Source organism: Bactrocera oleae, chromosome 6, assembly GCF_042242935.1.
Source record: "Bactrocera oleae isolate idBacOlea1 chromosome 6, idBacOlea1, whole genome shotgun sequence".
Lineage (NCBI taxonomy): Eukaryota > Metazoa > Arthropoda > Insecta > Diptera > Tephritidae > Bactrocera > Bactrocera oleae.
In genome coordinates this window covers 667,249-686,122 of record NC_091540.1, presented here as the reverse complement: position 1 = coordinate 686,122, position 18,874 = coordinate 667,249, and the positions used below count along the sequence as shown (strand labels likewise).

The window sequence follows — 18,874 nt, the reverse complement described above, 5'->3', positions numbered from 1 at the left end:
AGAACATCTGTACCGAACAAGTTCAAAAAATCATAGCTAAATTTAGACTAATATTGTGTGTTAGAGTTGCCACGTGTCGAAAATTTTGGAAATATAAGTGTCTGAATAGTTCAAGAGACTTTCCAAGTGTTGTGCTGAACTTAAGGCCTTTGCAAGTTTTATGAGAAAGTTTAAACGTATTTTGGGATAAGGTTGCCACCTGTTCTAAAAGGAAGTACTGTTATAAATTAAAAAAAATATATACCGAATTTATTCAAAAAAGTCATATGTAAATTTGTGCAGATTTTGGTATAAAGTTACCACCTGAAAAAATTATAAATATTAAGAAAATGTGTGAGTAGTTCAAGAGAGCCTTAGTGGTCCCTATATGTACTGGAAAGTGAACCACAATACACTAGAAAAATGTTAATGGCTCAAATGGTAACCCGGAATTGTAGCTTATCTTTAAGAATTGAATAAATAAAAATCAAAATGTGGCAATATCAAAAATTATACTACTCTTTCCTTGCTAATGAAATTGCTTTGCTTACAACGCTGGCAATAACTTGTATCGATATATTGTACTTGTATAAAAGAAGATAAAATGAATTAGAAAATAGAGAGCAGGCATTTTTAGCTTTCTTAATAAGCTCCTCAAGGTCTCAAGGTCAAGCACAAACCGTTTGGAGAGAGAAATCTTACATATTATACTATACAATATATAAAAAATATACCTCGTATTGTTAAAACAATGCCATACGAAGAATAATGGGTTTTTTAAACAACATACCGTTATGTATCCACAACACGTGTACTAACTGCCAACAGAAATGGTGAAAAAAGTAAGAAAGAACTGACCATTAAGACACACTCGCTATATAATGCTCAACAATGACCAAAAGCATGACAAGAAAGTGGCCAAGAAACAAAAAGAAGAAGAAGACACCTTTGGAAAAAATTAAACACATTTACAATAGAGCAATGACACAAGCGCAGAAACGGAAGTGAACACACATATGAAAATGTCCTTGCATATATCTTCATATATCTTACTTAAGTGTTTATGTGCATGTTTGCTTATGAGAACTGACAAGCGGCAATAAATCTTGCGAGCAACACAATAAGAGTGAGTAACTGCGCGTAAATTGAACTTGCAATTGAGGTTAGGGACGCTGGCTGGCAAAACAGAGATAAATAAACAAAGCCGGACGATGGACCGAGCCACAACAGGACAAACGACAAGCAATACAGTAAATATGAAAAAAATCGCAAATGAGTAGAAGAAAGCTGAAAAGACCGGAACTGGTCAGTGTAGTGAGAGCGGGGAAGTAGTAGTGAGAGAAGTAGTTAGTAGGCTTTTGGAAGACCAGAGAAAGCTGTGAGCTAAAAGCACGAAAGGCAACTAACTATTAAACCAAAATCAAATCTGAAAAAACACAGTAGTTTGCAAGCCGAATACACTGGCATAACTGGGATAAGTGGCGGCTACACCACAACAAGTATGAATTATGACATAAAACTATAGATCTTAGGCGCTTGCAAACGGCTTTTTAAGAGTTTTAAGATATATTTCCATCATTTGATATATGTCATGGTACATAATTACATGTATACACTATATGTATGAAAAAAAATATTTCAATGCAAAAAAAAAATTTTGTTGAAAAAAAAAAATTTTTGTGGAGAAAAGAAAGCTTTCAACACAAGTCCACTTACACTTCCTGCCATCTTCATGTTGTTGCTTCTCCAAGCAAGTTTACTTGAGTGCCATTCTATTTAATGGCTTTCGGCGTAGTTACTGTTATTTATTGCCATCAAAATGAAGTATACGTACAGGCGCTTAAGCATATGGGCAGTCAAACCGCTGGTAGTTTATGACACAACTACTACAAGCAACACATGCGCACAGTTAACAACAACAACAGCGTGTTTAAGTTCAAATCCTTGCCAAACTTTTGCACAAAATATGTTTTCATTAACGTCGAGTGAGTGAATTGCGCGTCTGATTGACTGGCTGAGTGACTCGGCGTCGCTTGAGTGCGTGGAAAGTTTTCGTGTTTTTTTCACATATTTTTTCTGAGCTAGCAAGTTATGCGTGCGCTGAGATAAAGATTTTTCTTATTTCTATTTTTTGTTTTGCAATTTTTTCTAACTTCGCTTGCTACAAAATTATCGCATAATTTTGCTCATTTGTTGCTCTTGTGCTATATATATTTGGGAGTGTATTCTTTTTTTTTTGTTTTGGCTCTTCGCGCTGTAATTTGTCATTTTGACTTTGCGCAAAGTTATAAACCTCGAATTTTCACTTGATTGTCCATTTGTCTGCGTGGCAATTTGTTAGCGGAATTTTTCGTTCATTGACTGTCAATTTACTGTTTGATTGCGGATAAATGTGATAAAATGAGTTGAAGTAATTTTAGAATTCGTAGACATTAGATATTAATTTATTGTTTGAAATTGTGATGAAAGAATCTCTATTAATTTCTCAATGAAATCACAAGAATATGCTTAAGAGCTTAGAATAATATTCACCAATATTATTTTTAGCTTTCTCAATGTAAAAGGTGGGAAAGACAACCATTGATTTTTGAAAATTTTTGTACGTGGTAATATCTCAACTGCTGATGCTCTGAACATACTCTGAGCAGTTCTCCATTTTCATCATTCTTTCGTGCTTGGTACTACGGGGTCAGTCCCTTGCAGCAATGGTAGTTTCTAGATGATAAACCACTCTTCAGTATAGTAAAAATCTCTGAATAGTTTTAAAAACTTTCAATCAACAGTTTTGTGAACTCTTGAAAAGAATTTGTCTTACCAATAGGTTAGAATACGCTCTTTTTTACGGATCACGTTCGGGAGATCGCTTTTGTAATGTCAAACCTTGATGCCAAAAACTTCCTGAGTATGAATTAAACCAACAGGTTTCGATTCAGCGTTTTGAGGTCAATAAGCATACATTAATTCAACATAGATAATCAGAAGGGCTGGTCTATTAGAGAGACCAATATCAGAAAGACTCGGACAGTTTACTGGAGAAATCAGTACACGGCATATTCAGGCTGTCTGCTCTGAAAAGAAACATAAAGACAAGACATCTTTAGGAAATTTGGCATATATTATTGTCCAAGGTAGCGGTACAATTTTCGGACAAATGGTTCAGATCGGACCAGCGTATAGCTGCCCTACAAACGGATCAGTCACATGTTTGGATACTTTTTCATTTGTGTAGGGTATTTCCGCTTCGGTGCAACCGAAGTCAACGTTCCTTTTTTTTTCCTCCACAGCTCATGAGAACCGACCTCCTCCACAGTGATTCCCAGGTAGTGACTTTATATTTTATAATCTTAATTAACTTTATTTTAACGAATATTTGAAAGTTTTGCTCTAATTTACTTTTATCTCAATTTTCAACTAATTTGTAAGGCTAACAGTGAGTGAACAGTAATATTTGTAAGTGGCAAGCCTCAACCGTTTTTTATGCCCCAATTCTTTTCATACCACTTAACAATTTATTCTTGCTGAGAACACAGCTGTTTGAGAAAAATAAATTATTCCTTATTATTTCATTGCAATAATTTGCTTTCATATTCTTTACTTACAGCATTCATAACTGAAAAGCAGTGCAAATCGAAATCTAAACCCCTCCAGCCATATACTGCAAAAAGAAAGGTAGGTGCGTACATACTATAAACAAAAAGCCATTATTATTATGATTATTACTTTAAATTACAAATTACACTTAATTACATTATGCTCCAATTTTTCGGCATTATTTCAAAAAGTGAAGCACAAAGCGACGAAGTGAAATAATGAATTGAAATGTGGAAGGGAGAGAGGGAGCTGGCTGTCTGACCATCCGTAAAGAGAGTGAGTGAGTGAGTTAATGTGAGTGAGTGAGAGAAATCATGCTCAGCACTAATTGCAGGCAATTAATGTGCAACACTTCAAAGCAGAACACTGCAGGCCATTATAAAATACTAAATGTATAGACATATGTATATGTGTATATGTATGAATGTATGTTTTTACGTGCGAGACAATTTGCAGAAGTTTGGCAGCCAACACTGACCAACCAAATAGCTGGTTAGGTTCATTATGCTCTTGGTTGGCACTCCAAACGCTTGGCTAGCTACTACCTTTACTTGCTACTACTAAGTTAGTGGGAAGTCAAAGGTTGTGCGACAATATATGTATATATCTGTAGCTGCCACAGGCATAGTCGTTCTGTAGTGAACTGGTCGTTGAACTGCGCTATGTGGCTGACGGATGGTCATGTCCTGTCCTCTGTGGCGCAAAAGGATATAACGGGAACAAGGTCGCCTGCTTTAGTTGACAGTTAGGTTAGTTTAGTGTTGTTGCCGGTGAATGTACTTATTTACTTATTTGCAAACGATACAAATGAAATTGCAGCTAACTAATTTTGCTATAAAGGGATTTTGTTGCGGTTACATTCTAGCTTCCGCCGCCAAACCCTGCTAGCACTTAGCAATGTCTGCTGTTCTCGTCGTCAAGGTGGCTAACAGTATTGCATTGTAAACCCATTTCACCCACATCTCAGTGTTTTGAAATTTGTTGCGGCTAACCACACCTTTAACTCTTTTGCAGTTGTATTTCCAGCGCACTTGTTGTTGTCGTCGCTTATAATTTATAACAACAAAATGTAGCGTTGTGTTTTGCAGTCTACTTCAATCTTAAGTCCACATAGCTGAAAGCAGTAAGCATTTATTATTTGAAATTCAAACCAAAATAAAGGGTGTTTCTGTTGTTATTCGTACTGCGAACCCCTTATACACATATACCTGCAAAAACAACTACTAACAAGAAAAATATTAACTTCGGCTGCACCGAAGCTAAAATACCCTTCACATGTGTATTTCTTATAGAATAAGAGGGTACAAAAGCATCTTTCTCCTGATTTTGATAGGTTAGTTTGCTTCTCCGATCTAATAATTTTCTTTAGAAATATTATTGTAGCGTTGGCTTAGAAAATAACCTGTGTAAAACTTTGTGAAAATACCTCGTCAAATAAAAAAGTTTGCCATACAATAGGTTTATGTTAATTGTTCCGTTTGTATGACAGCTATCTGCTATGGTGGTCCAATCTGAACGCTTTAGTCGGAAATTGTAGCGTTGCTCTGGTCAATAACCCACGCTAGATCTCATTAGATATGCTTTATAGGGTCTCCGACGTTTCCTTTCGTTTATTAAAAACATCGTAGCAAACCTCACATACCTTTTTTAGGGCGCAGTAAACAACAATGAATGTTCTACAGAACTAGTTTTGTAGCACAAACAAATGCAATCAAGGTATCTCATGTTACACATGACAACAACAATTACTAACACTAACAACAACACTTACAATTTGTTGGCCATTAGCATTAAGTAATAATAATTAAAAAGCGTCGGAAAGGTATGAATAGCAAGCTATACACAGAAGAACACATACACCTATAAGTATATACATACTTGTACACATAAGAGTACAACTTTGTCTCTATCGGTATTGGTAAATATGTAGCCACACATTTACAGAGCTCAGTCCCCACATATAACTACTCTATATTTACATCCATCTATTTGCTTGCTTCTTTCACTGTTTGCTTCCATAGTTCTTTCCACTTTCTGTTTACGTGCCAAATATGTGCCGCTTCTAATTTCATTCTACCCCCAAAGGTGTTTCGTTTTCAACCCCCTTTCTATGTTCGTTTCTGCTTCGTATATTATTGCTGAATTATGACAAAGTGGTCAATGCAATGACCTTAAAGTTCGCCCAGCAAGCATTCGGAAGCAGACCGTTTATAACGGCAAAGAATAAATAAATAAAAAAATGAAAAACGCTTAAACAAATACTTTCGAAAATTGTTCGCAGAGTTGCATTTGGTGTTAAAAGTTCATTAAAGCAATTCAGCTCACAGATAGCTCATCTGGCTATTCCCAAGGCACAATTCTGGTATTGACTCGAAAGAATTTAAAGCGTGACCAGAAATATTATGCGATTTAAACTTCACTTTTTTATTTTGCAAACGATTTTAAGATATCCAAGTCAATATTACTGAAAATACTACAATACATTGCTTTTGTAAGTAGATAATTCAGTTTGTTCTTGCGTTCCAACTGAAGATATAATCTCCTTTACAGTTTTCCTTTCCAGTAAGCAACATAAACTTTTGTTTCCTTTCGGCATGTTATGAATACGATATGCATAATGTTTGAATCGCTTTAGCTCCCTCAGTGTTGGCTCACAATAGACCTCAAGTCACGGTATGCACTTGTTATATGCACAGTATACACTTAATTTAAAAAAACTATCGACTCGTTCAGAAAAATAATATATCTGCTAAACTTTCAATCCAAATCCAGTTGTATCCTTTTATATTATTTTTATGCGTCGAGGGTTTCGGGTATTTCGATTACGAACGTAAATATTGCTATAAACTAAACTTTTCATTCTATCACAAATATGTATGTATAAATCGGATGAGCTAAAATGGCATGAGTATGTTTCGGAAGTTGGTTACTTCCAGCTCCTCGATGGATCTTCCCACATCATAGGATATTATTTGCCTGAAGTGTGATGATGGTTTTGAGTTCTTCTAACGATACAAAACAGCTGAGTACTTCCCACAGCTGATTTTCCCTATCTTAAGTTTTTGTAAGCGTTTTTGATCGCGACTGATAATATAGAAGAAAGTGAAACTGAAATTAGATTATGGGAGAAAATTAGTACGGTAGTGATATGACTAATCCGTTTTAGCTTTCTTCGTAATTATTAAAAAAGGAAGTAAAATATTGGATTCTTTATACAATTATTAAAAATCTGACATTCCAAAACTCAAACAACTTCCAGCTATATGTGACTTTTCTGAAACCACAACACCGTATCAGCAACCAATATAGCTTAACCAGCGATATTTCCCTACCACATTTATCTGTCTAATTCCCAATGACTAGTGGCCTATAAAATGTGTAACACAATTTATTGCCGCTCATAGAAATCCAAAATTTTACATGCCCTTCGTACATACATATGCTCGTGCATATAACCACTCACTGATATAATGGTCATACAAATCCGAGAATTATGACCATGTATCTACCGAAAAGTGTATCAAGACAATAAATTTGAAATGCCGGCAATGGCATACAAGTCAATGGAGTAAAATTGGCTAAAAATATGTGCAAGATTTTTGGAGGCAAAAACAAAAATAAAAACAAAAACACAAAATAAAATATACAAATAAACAACATGACAACGAAGGCATACATGGAGAACACACAAATATTTTCACTGCGCCGCCAACAAACGAAATCTGGTTAGTAGTAGCTGTTATTGTTGTTACTGTAGTTATGGTTATGGGTTTTCCCTAGATGGATGGATTTACAGAAAAGTCTGGCAACACTGGCGCACAGCAGTTAATGGAGGAAAAATGCTTGGCAAAAAGTGCCGTTGCTGCAAAGAGCAACAAAGTTCGCCGCCGATGGAGGGCGAACACACATATACAAACATATGCATATTCACACATACAAATACATATTAATATACATATATATATTTGTGTATGTATTTATACCATCGAGGGGTTGTTGCTGCCAATATTGTCATGCCTCAACCGCCACATTTTCATTATGTATGTGTTATTGTATGTACATATATATGTGTGCGTGTGCCCTGGAGTTTTCATAAGTTCTTTGTGCGTTAGCTCGGTATTAATGCCGCTGTAAATGTAAATAAATACGCAACAAATAAATTTTCTTTTGCAACCCTCAACGCATGCATGGCAGAAGGAAAAGGTCTCAAACGAAATAGCAACAACAAAGCGCAACCACAGCGCAATTCAGCGACAAACCGCCGAATCGACCGAGCGCCAAACAATGCGGCAGTCAGATTGTCAGCTGGAACCGTTAGCTAAGCGGCGAATCAGTATGTTTGTATTCATGCGTCGGCATCTCCCTTTTCGCCGCATTGTTCCCTCTTCCATCTTCTTTTTAGATGTATGCATATGTATGTGTGTAATATATGTAGCTATGAACTTTTTACTGTTCCTTTGCATACATTGCGGCGCTGTGACAGAGGAAAAGTTTACTGTGTTGAATTGGTTTCGCTTTACATACGTAATATGTATATGTGTTATTTTTGTTGTCAATATCAATGTTTATAATGTTAGCTACTGCTGCAGATATATGTTTCAGCTGGTTCTCTGCGATTTCAACGAGTATTCGCTGCTGTTTTTTACTGTGTTCCCGGCTCACTGCATATTTGCACACAGATGTATGTTGTTGTTGCTTTTATTTTCATCCTGCATTGTTGCCACATTTCAGCTGTTTTGTATATGTGTATTACGGTATTTATATGTATGACCGTGTTCACCCCTCTCCATGGTGTAATGCAATTTTAACTTCAATTGCTTTTGCTACCTTCCGTTATTCATTCATGCCGTTACATTAATGCAGCTGATTTATCCAATTCCTGTTCCTTAGTATTCTAATAATTTATTGTATTAACACTTGTATGATATTTTAACTCGTTGTTAATGCAAGCTTTCCAAGTGTACAGCAATAAATTTATGGTTTGGTGTTTTTGCAATGGAATTTTGTAACTTTGTGCTATCTAATTTGTTGCAGAAAATAATTTTTGCTGCGAAAGTTATAGTTGTTTATTAATCTAGAGGTTTAGTATGAAGTTGTAAACTATCCGAAGAATATTCTACGTTGTGGTTCTTGGCTCTCACTAATTTAAAAGCCCTAAGTGTTCGAATTTACAGTTTACATTCTCAATTTTAAACAAAACGATGAATTTTCTAAGAAAATAATGAAGTGAGCTTGGACTGTTTAAAAAAATTTCGGGCGGCCTTAAAAATTGGTTCACTTAGAAACTTAATGGCATAAAACATTTATAATCGCTTAGAAGTGTTTGAAACTATATTATATAGTGCTTCAATGAAATACTTTACAACTCGATCGCGGACGAATAATTTAAGTTATCAATACAACACCGCAATCGCGAAGAGAAGTACTCACTGTCCCCTTGGCTTAGGACTTAACGTCAGTTCCAATTTTTGGGTGGCTGATATTTTGCAAAAGCCGCTTTTACCTTTTTAAGAGAAACTTTATTAAACCAACCGTTATATAAAATTTGTGCTGATCTCTAATGCGGTAATTTTCTCAGCAGAAATAATTTTAACTGTACAGTTAAATCTTTTCAATATTTTCCCTTTCTCTATAAGTTACCAACTTTATTTCTACAATTTTTCTGCTCCCAAATGTAATTCTAGTTTTAATCTACTATATATACCATATACTTTTCTTCATTTTTTATAACAAAACTAAACTTTTAAGCCCAACTTTTGTTCGCCTTTCTGTCGATTTTCATGTCTTGTGGTTTGTAGACCATTGTCATTACAGTCAGTTTCGTCTTTGGTACCGTTACACACATACTATGTATATATTTATTATTGTTGTTGTGCTATTTTGCATGAGCATGCGAATACAAACCATAACAAATTGTAGCAACAAAAATAAATTTTTACACATTACACTCCACAAATAAATATAGCATCTGCTAGCAGTCTCGCACTCCCTCTCTCTGCCGCTCTCTCTTTCTCTTTCTCTAACTCCTTTACTTAAATACAAAGAAAACTTTTCCGCCCAACAAACTCTTGATGAAAAGTTTAAATTGTCAATTGAAAGTGATGAAAAGTTTTTTGATTAATTTCCACCGTTAGATAACTGTGAACATGATTCATGCGCCCCGCGTTAAGGGAATACTAGGAATACCAGGGATATGTCACTCCACTGTAGTGTATTACTAACATTTAAAGAATGAAAATAAATGTGAGTTGTGACAATGATGGGCGACATGATGGCCCCTCATCAAAGAGGTTGAATGAAAGCGAAAAGTTCGCGGTTGCGAAGATTTGTTGTGTGTGTGTAGGTGTGTGCGTGTGAAAGTTTATCGAAGCTCTTCAAATGGGGAATAAAATGCGAAATGAAAAGAAAAATCATTTATTTTTGAATTGGAGAAAATTTTTGGCAGTCTTTTCAGACTTTATTTTCTGTGCTACTTTTTGAAGGCTGCAAAAAGTTTGATAAATGAATTGCTTAATTTTTCTTTCTAAAACAATCCTTGGCGGCTTAGTTGATGGTGTTTATGAATTAAATTTAAGTATTGTTTATATGAGTCTTAATAAAAAGATATGGCAGATACGTTATCGAACCAAATATAAAAATACTTATCTCATAGAAAGGTTGAAACGATTCACTGAGTACTGACTGAATGACAGGTCTGCATCACCATTCTTCAAGGTCTGCATCACCATTGCTTTCTTACCAAATTTTAAAACAGAAATGAGACTACTTCCATAGTTAAGTCATAAATTAAAGATTCATCTCGTTCATATGTATACAGATCTATCGATTGATATTACTTAAGACCTAAGTTTTCCTTGGAACCATGTTTTAGAAAGGAACAACCTTCAGTTGCGAGTTTCGCTGTTAGTACACAGTTCCTGAATTTGATACGGCAGTGCCCATATTGCATGTTCCTTTATAACTCTAAAAATACCTGAGTGATACTCCAGCATTTCTTAGTCGAACTAACCATTAACCGAACTAACCGAATCTTAATATCGGGTGAAGCCAATTAGAGTTCAGGCCAAAAGGCTTTATGGGGAGCCAAGCGGGATCAATTCAATCAAAGACCCGAAGTTGAGCCGTTACGGAACTTGCGCTCACAAAAAGTGTTAAATTCAAAGTGAGAGATATTTAAATGAAGTCAAAAACTCAAATTACTGAAAGGATTAATCTCACTTTATGAGATCTCTGAAATGATTATGGGTGGAACACATGGGTACAAAGTGTTCATACTGTCGCATTCCTATATATTTTTTAATGAATTTATTATAAACTTTTAGCCTAAGAACACAGTTGAAACAAGCTACGAAGCTTCAAGCCTCATATACTAACAGAAAATTAATTTTATAGAGACTTATCTCACTTCTAATACCCGCACTCATTCCACTATGTACACAGCCTTGTCTTTTCCACAATTTGTCTGCCAAAATTTTCATAAAATACTTCTCTTAGTCTCGTACAACTTTGTTGAACTCTGCCTTATCTTTTTGACATCGCGCCAATATTTCTATACGCCGCTGCTCAAAAGTTGCCGCTCGTCGGAGCTTCATTGAGGCTTTTAATTACTCTATTTGGCGGAGTCAAACTCTCGCATTTCTCACAATGGCACAGTGGTCGTTATGTTTATCTAACCAGTTGCTGTTGCATTTAGTTGGCAGAACAGTTATTTCTGGCGCTGTTGTTGCAACAAAGTTGTTGGGGTTGTTAGTTAATTTCTTTTACAGTTTTTCTGTAACTCCCTACAATGCCGCTGTCTCTCTAAGAACCGCGTTGGCCGGTACAGCTCTCGCTCACTTGTACTCCGCTCTCTAGGTGTCTCTGCCTCTCCATTTGTTTTCTGTATTGACGGTTTTGTTTTTATCACTGACACTGTCGCTCCATTTGTTTGCCATTTTGTCTGCCCCGGCGTCTCTCCATCCGCTCGTCTATTTGTCTACCGACTGCCGGCTGACTCTTGTTGAACTTTGTTGCAACAACCGCTATCTCGCTTCCTTTCTCTTCACCCATCATTTGTTATACCAAACGAGAACAAAGTCGTTTATTGTCGTGCCTTCGTACCTTCGTTTGTGTGTTTTTGTTTGTTATTGCTGTTAATTGTATGTATGTTGCGTATGTTGGTAGTAGGCGGTAGGCGGTGTTGGTTTTTGTTTTTGTTTTTCTAAAAGTAAGCATACACATATTTAACCGTAAGCAATGTGCAAACATCACTGCATTCAATCACATCAAAGCGGTGTCGGTGCGACAAAGCGTCGCGAGGCACACAATATCTGTGGCGAGTTGCAGGTGGCAACGGTAAAGGCAACGACTGTGGCAACAGCAACATGCCTCCAGTGTTAGTCGCTTAGTTAGTTGCTTGGTTCGTTGGCTGGGTGCAATCGTACTTAAAAGCCGGTGACAATGTGTAGCTCTATTATGAGTTCATTGCAACATATGTATGATAAAGTAAACACATACACACACACACATCCAACTAAATATATTTGTTTACCTTCTCATTTGTGTCTGTGTGTGTGCGTTTGGTAGCTTCTTTTGTATTTATCACATTGCTGCTACTTCTGTCACCGCCTGCAGCACCTCTCGAGCCTACCATCCGACCACTTGCTGGCTCTTCTGTAGCTTCTTCCTTGTTTTGTTCGGCGTAAAGTGTGTGTAGAGATTTATGCAAAGCGGCGCTTTTGATTATTTTTCAAGTGTCGGCTTGCAATGCGAGTATTACATGTTTACTTACAAATAAATAAATAAATATACAAGTAAATAAAACGGTAGGTGCGTTTAGGGGGCCTATGTTGGCTCTGTTATATCTAAGCCGGGTTTTTCGTTCAAAATAAAAGTTGTAATGGAGTTAAAATCAGAAGCAAATGTGTGAATATAGCATCTTTCAAGCAGAAAAATTATAGTTTTGTAATATTTTTTACAGTTTAATAACAAATTTTGAGTACTCGGCGTGGTTGAGGTTGCCTCCGATTTGTTTGAGAATTTATCTTATTTTATATCATATGGGAAATACTCTCAAATGTTAGAAATGCCTTTAGAGTTGGATTCGCTATTGAAATACCAATTTATTTTTCATGATTCGCGGAGTAAAACTTTTATACTCAACCCACGAGGATTCATTTATTGCCCAAAATTATAAAATAGCGTCAGCGTCATCATCTTTTAACGCTACAGCTCTTTGTAAGCTTTGTCCTGCTCGTGACCTTCAGACATCTCGGTCACTTGCGATTCACCTTCAAAACGAACCGTGATTTATATTTTTATTTATCGCAATTTGTGGTAAAGAGAGATTTTCTTACCGAAGGCAATCCTCAAATGTTTTTTGACATTAATCGACAAATGGACCTTCAATAAATACATATCTCCCCGAATGGCTGACAGATTCTCTTAAGATCTTTTTTTATACGGAAATGCAATTTGAAGTCTGACATTGCTGGTTAGATTAGACTAATAGAGAAATAGTTGGCAGCTGGTACCGAGCAGCACATGTTTCAGAAAAAAAAACATATACCAGTTTAACATAAAATTTGGCAAGCTAACTACTTCCCACCAACTCGGTCGCCGCTTTTTACCACTCTCTGTCATTGTCCCTAACACTGTACTCGCGAGTAGCAGCGCACGAGAGTAGCTGTCAGTCCAGCTGACGTGGAATTGGCACTTGGCACTTGGCGCTGAGCTGGTACTTGTAAGCTGTACCCTCTGCGCTGCTCTGCTCAAGTTTCCCAGCTGCCACGCCGACACTTCCTTCTCCAACATTAATAAGTGTGAAATTTTAGCCAATCGCATTAATTATACCCAAACTCGTGCCCACAGCATGGTTGTGCGCCAACAAAACTCTAACGAGGCGTGGGTAAAAAAAGCGAAAATAATGCACGGTAATTTATGTTAATTACTCAATTACAAATTTTCCCGCAGCTTGAAGCGTAAGCGGCAAAACAACGAGCAACAAAAAAATCGAAGCGAGATATGAATGTGCAGGCCTTTGTGCAATTGGGCGAATGCCAAGCGTTATAATGGCGGCAATAATAGGACAAATGCGAGTGGCAAAAACATGAACGAACCGAAGCAGGACTAACGGCACTCAATGTATGCTTGTATGTATACACATACATATGATAAGGCACAAGCTAACATAGACCAGTTGCCGCAATTGAAGCTCGCACCCGCATATTATTGTTGGCTGCTCGTTGCTGTTGCTTATATCGTAGTTATAGCGCGATTATAAATTCCAAACACAAATGCGGCATAGTGCATAAATATGAAATGTCGATAGCATCCAACGCCATTATAACTTTCTCACCCCACCCCACCACCGCCACAGTCACTTTCCTTAGCAGCGCATAAGCACCACAATATCCACCTTAATCATTCCCACTTAACTATCAGGCCAATGTTTTGCCTGTAGTCCTTTCTAATACTTGTAGATGTGTCGGCACTGCAACAACCCTCGAACGGCAAGTTTTTTTACTGGAACTTCGTCTTACTTAAACTTTACCGTCGCCTTGAATTGTGTGCACAAATTTTGGTCTAAAACATTCCCTTAAGTAAATACTTCTGTATCCACGAACATAAAGTACACTTGTATATGTACATTTCATAATATATTATGAGTGGTAGAAAATGGGCGACTAATTGAACTTGAAGATATTGTACTCTTGGCAATATTGCATAGACTTTAGTTGTCGGTTCATGAATTCCGTTTTTAGGTTAAGAAATATACGGCAAATCTAATGTATGACGGCCTTGATCTGCAAGAAATCAACACAATACTCTGCCATAATTCTGGTACTTCCTTGCAAGCTGCCGCTTAATGCAAGTATATCAAAACAGACCCTGTGCAAAAAGAAAGAACTTGCTATGGAGAAGCACTCCTTTTAATCTACTTTGAATTTTTTTATCAACTGTCAGTCTGTTACTTCGAGCTATCAAGTATTTGATAATATTATGGATAAAAGTATATTTTACACTAAAAATAAGCTGTATGTATGTATGTATAATAAAGCTGTATGAATGGGTGATTAACGGTTGATACCGACTTAGGAGCTTTTTTCTTACACAATTTTTTTATAGCAAAGATTTAGATTTTTATGGAACGCGAAAAAAGTATTCAACCGCTGCTTCGGAAGGTGACAACTCTCAAAATAGTCTCTAAATTATTAATATTTTATTTGAAAATTTCATCAGAAGTTATCTCAATACTTCATTTAATGAAAATTTGCTCCGAAATTATCCGATAGTTATTAGATTAGAATGTTACTAACACCATCGCCCCGTAAAAAGCTGTCGGCACAGGGTTACTGCAAAGAGAGGAAACTCTCTACATGACTGATCAAACTTTCTATCAAATTTATATCAAGATCACCAGAAAAAATCTCTAAAGGTACAAATTCAAGCTCGCAAATGAAAATATAGAATATTAAATAGCAGTAGACCTACCTATACTTCCCTACCTAAAATACTAAAAGACTTAGTTGCGAGTTCAATTAAAAAAATTAGTTGTTATTTGTCACCAAGAAACTAATTAAACATCGCGTTTTCAACTGTCCTTCGTTATTCACAATTTAACCAACGTAAATCCCAATTACGAAATTCCTGCCCCCACTTGAGATCCCTGTTGGCTTAATTTCCTTACCGCTATACCGCTTTTTGTTTCGAAATAATTCGGTGTATTTACTTTTGATTTTTATTTGTCTTTTCGTGTCATTTACTCTGCCAACCCTTAAATCACATTTCACTAATTTTTCCTTGTCAAAAAATAGTCATTAATCTTTGACGAAGACGACGTCGTACGATGTCGACAGCAGTAAACGACAAAGGCGGAAGCAGTAAGTTCAATGTCGGTGAAGTCGAGCAAAAATGGTGGTCATGAAAATTACGCGAATGAAACAAACACAAAGCGAACATATAAGAGACGCACGAGCGGCGGGTAAAGCATATGACTGATTGTCGACGGTGACGGTAGCATAGCTAGCGGGAAGGACGAAAACAATAAGGCGCGTATCATACAAATTTGTATGCACAATGTATATCTGAAGTCGCGCAGCGTTTGTGGGGTAAGCGTGAAAGAACGGCAATAATGACGCTGATGATGGCATTCCGCGTCGTGAAGTTCGAAATGTGGCACGCGGGTATTGCTGCCTAACGGCACTACGCTTCATACCTTCCTTCACTACAATCACTTCAATTCGTGCAGTACGTATATTCAAAATCCAGCGAAAGTAGTTGCACTTGGGTCACCCTTGTGTGCGCTGTGGGTAGCACGACAGCGCTACTGTCCTTGAAAAATTACTCCGCAACACGGTAGAACAAAAATAGAATACGACATTGCGTAAGAAATAGTGAAATGCAAAGAAAATTTAGATAATGCAGCAAAGTAACGCAGCAAGCAGTTAAGAGAAGTTTTGTTCTATTTTTTCTTTAAGCACAAAGACTTTTTCTACGACACAGGAAACTGTCACCCTTAAGTACGACAGTCGGTCGTTGTAAAAACTTGTCGCGCTGTTTTTTTAGTTTGTTTTTATTCCAGCTTTAAGTAGATTGCAATGTAATTTATGGCTTGGATTAGAGCTTTTTCTTGTCGCATATTTATTTAGTTAGTTTTGTTTGTGTGTAACGAGGAATGATCATTCTAAAAACATCGTAAAGAATATGATTTCAAATTATCCAAAAAATAAATCGTACAAAACTTTGAGAAAGCTTTAAAACTTGATTTTTAAGACGATACTCTCAAGGCTGTACGAAACTTTAAATTTCAGAACAAAGAGGAAATTGCCTTTGTTTTAAAATAGCGAAAGTTTGAAATCATCGAACGACTAAGCTAGGAAAGCTTCTAATACAGAGATTTGAGAGTGATTTCACAAGTTATACTCATTCAGTACAGGATGTAGACTTACAAAGGAGTATGCCTTGGGATTTTACCTTGCAAAAGATGTTTCTGGATACCTTATGTCATCTCAAATTGATGCTTGAATGACCGTTGTATGCAGTACCCTCTGATTTGGCTGGTTTTAGGCTAGACTAGAAGTGAAAGCTACTAGTAAAAGCTTTTCCGTAGTGAAAGCTCCTCTTGTAGCCAAGCCTTAAACCACAACTAACAGTGCACTACATTAGCATTTGCAGTTGACTTTTTTTAAAAATACTTTTGTAGTATTTCATACAAAATACGCATTTATATTGAAATAGCAAACTTCTTGAAATATTTTCGAAATCATATTTAATATTCCATCTGAGCGAATCAGTAATCTGACAGCAACATTTAAGTAAATTTCAAAACGGGCACTAGTAGGTAAAATTCATTAACAGCAACACTTGAGTGCCAACAAACTTCACTTTGATCTTATGCAGCATTTAAAGGATAAAAAAAGATTTTGAGATTTAAAAAATCTGCGTGCGGAAGCTATAACAGAAATACATAAAATATTACATACTGTAAGTGAAAGACGGAAATTAAAAATGAAAGCAAAGTAAAAATCCACTATAACTGAATAAATAACTCAAAAAGTGTATATTTAAAAACACGCACAAGAGGAGAATAATAAAACACTTAAACGAAAAACAAAGAATTTAAAAATTTAAATTGTGTTTCGCTTGAAAGTGCGCCCGAATGATCGATCAACGGATGCCCAACACTTGATGGATCACTTTGCGAATGAAGCCAAAGAACAAAGAAGGCAGGAGATTGTGGACGAGTAGGCAGAAGAGCATTCTACATATGTATGTATATATAATATATCTACATAAACTTTGTGCATTTTGATGGACCGCCTGACTGACTAAATTTGATGGGTGATTGTTTTGGCAGTGATGGGAATTTCACAGTTCGAAAACACTTCGTAATTAAAAAATATTATTAAGTATCAGATTATAAATTTTTAAAAATTTTTTGATGACTACCCTATATATTCTCGAGAATATATATTTGATAATACTTATTGTTAAGAGGTAGGTAGAGGTGGGAAGAATAGGTTCAAATCTATTGAATATAAATAATAGGGTGGAGCGAAAAAAAAATTGTTGCCCATGATGGCAGGGGGATCCCACTTAGACTGCTATATACAGTGCTTTGCGAAAACAGATAAAAACTTTGGATATTGATTCTCAACATAGTCCCTTGAGATATTTTTCTATTCTTCGAGTGGCAAGCATGAACTTATAGATGGCGCTACTTTCTGCTGAGAAATTAGACGTGTGCTATAGCTGCATATAAATTAATATAAATCCAACTAAAATTTACTCTTTTAATGTTTTATTATTTCCTCAATCAGTAATAAATGTATTCTTAAATTAATCAGCATCATAAATTCAACTCCCCTAGCTTTATATGAATGTTTTTCCTCCTCTCAGCTAATCGCATCAAACTCTTGACACATTTTATAGCTAAACAATTATAATGGCATTAAATTTAATTTTTAACATCCATAATAATTTTATTCAATTTAAAAACGCTTAATGAAAATAAAAATTGAACAATTTAATCCCCTGCTTAAACTAGGCATGACACTGCAATGCACAATAAAAGTGTGCTCGATATGGAAATTGTCAGTGGTAATTTCAACCCCACGCTGCAAACTCGTATATATTATACCTATATACGACTCGTATATAAGTGACTCCTATCCACCGTATGAAGGAATGTGAATTTCAAGTTTTTTTATTTACATATATATATAATCATGTATATGTAAATTTACCCATCACTCTGTGGGCCTGTCATATTTTGACATTTTGGTGCATTTTTCTAATTTAGTGGCGCACACAAACATACACTCATGCACACTATGTGCTGCATTTCTATTTATTTCACTCTGACAGCCATTTGAAGCCAACCCTACGCTTGCTGCCATGCACAATTACGCTCACTTATGTTATACTATATTTATGTGTAGAGATAGGAGTATCAATATAATAAAAATTATGCGTAAATGTGTTTTATATTGACGCTGTCATTAAATTGTCATTATAACGCACACTACACGCAGCTAAAGAGAATTTAGTTTTGTTACCATTGGACGGAAAGACTGTTTATAAAAGGTGGAATATATATATATGTACATATATTCAAGCAATATAAGAAACTATTCTAGTAGTATATGCATGAGTACAAATTAAGATTTAAGCTTTCAGATTCAAAGTTTTAGGTAGTCTAGAACCATGCTCCTAATTTCCATTAAACCGAGGGAACGGAAATTAATATAGTATTTCGTATGCGAGATAAAAAATTTATAAAAAGATTAGCAATTTGCAATTTTTTTTTTTATATAAACACAAC

General features: G+C 35.9%; 1 non-coding gene across 5 annotated transcripts in view; it reads left to right on the top strand.

The window, feature by feature from the left end:
• The window catches only part of LOC106623502 (uncharacterized), a 151,678-nt gene that overhangs the window by 67,310 nt on the left and 65,494 nt on the right, over positions 1-18,874 (top strand). For 4 of the 5 annotated variants that reach the window (XR_011397091.1, XR_011397088.1, XR_011397090.1 and 1 more), the window contains exon 4: positions 3,581-3,648. This is a non-coding gene — a transcript (uncharacterized protein). Of the gene's footprint in view, positions 1-3,580; positions 3,653-18,874 lie in introns of all 5 variants that reach the window. The other variant, XR_011397092.1, reaches the window with a different exon arrangement.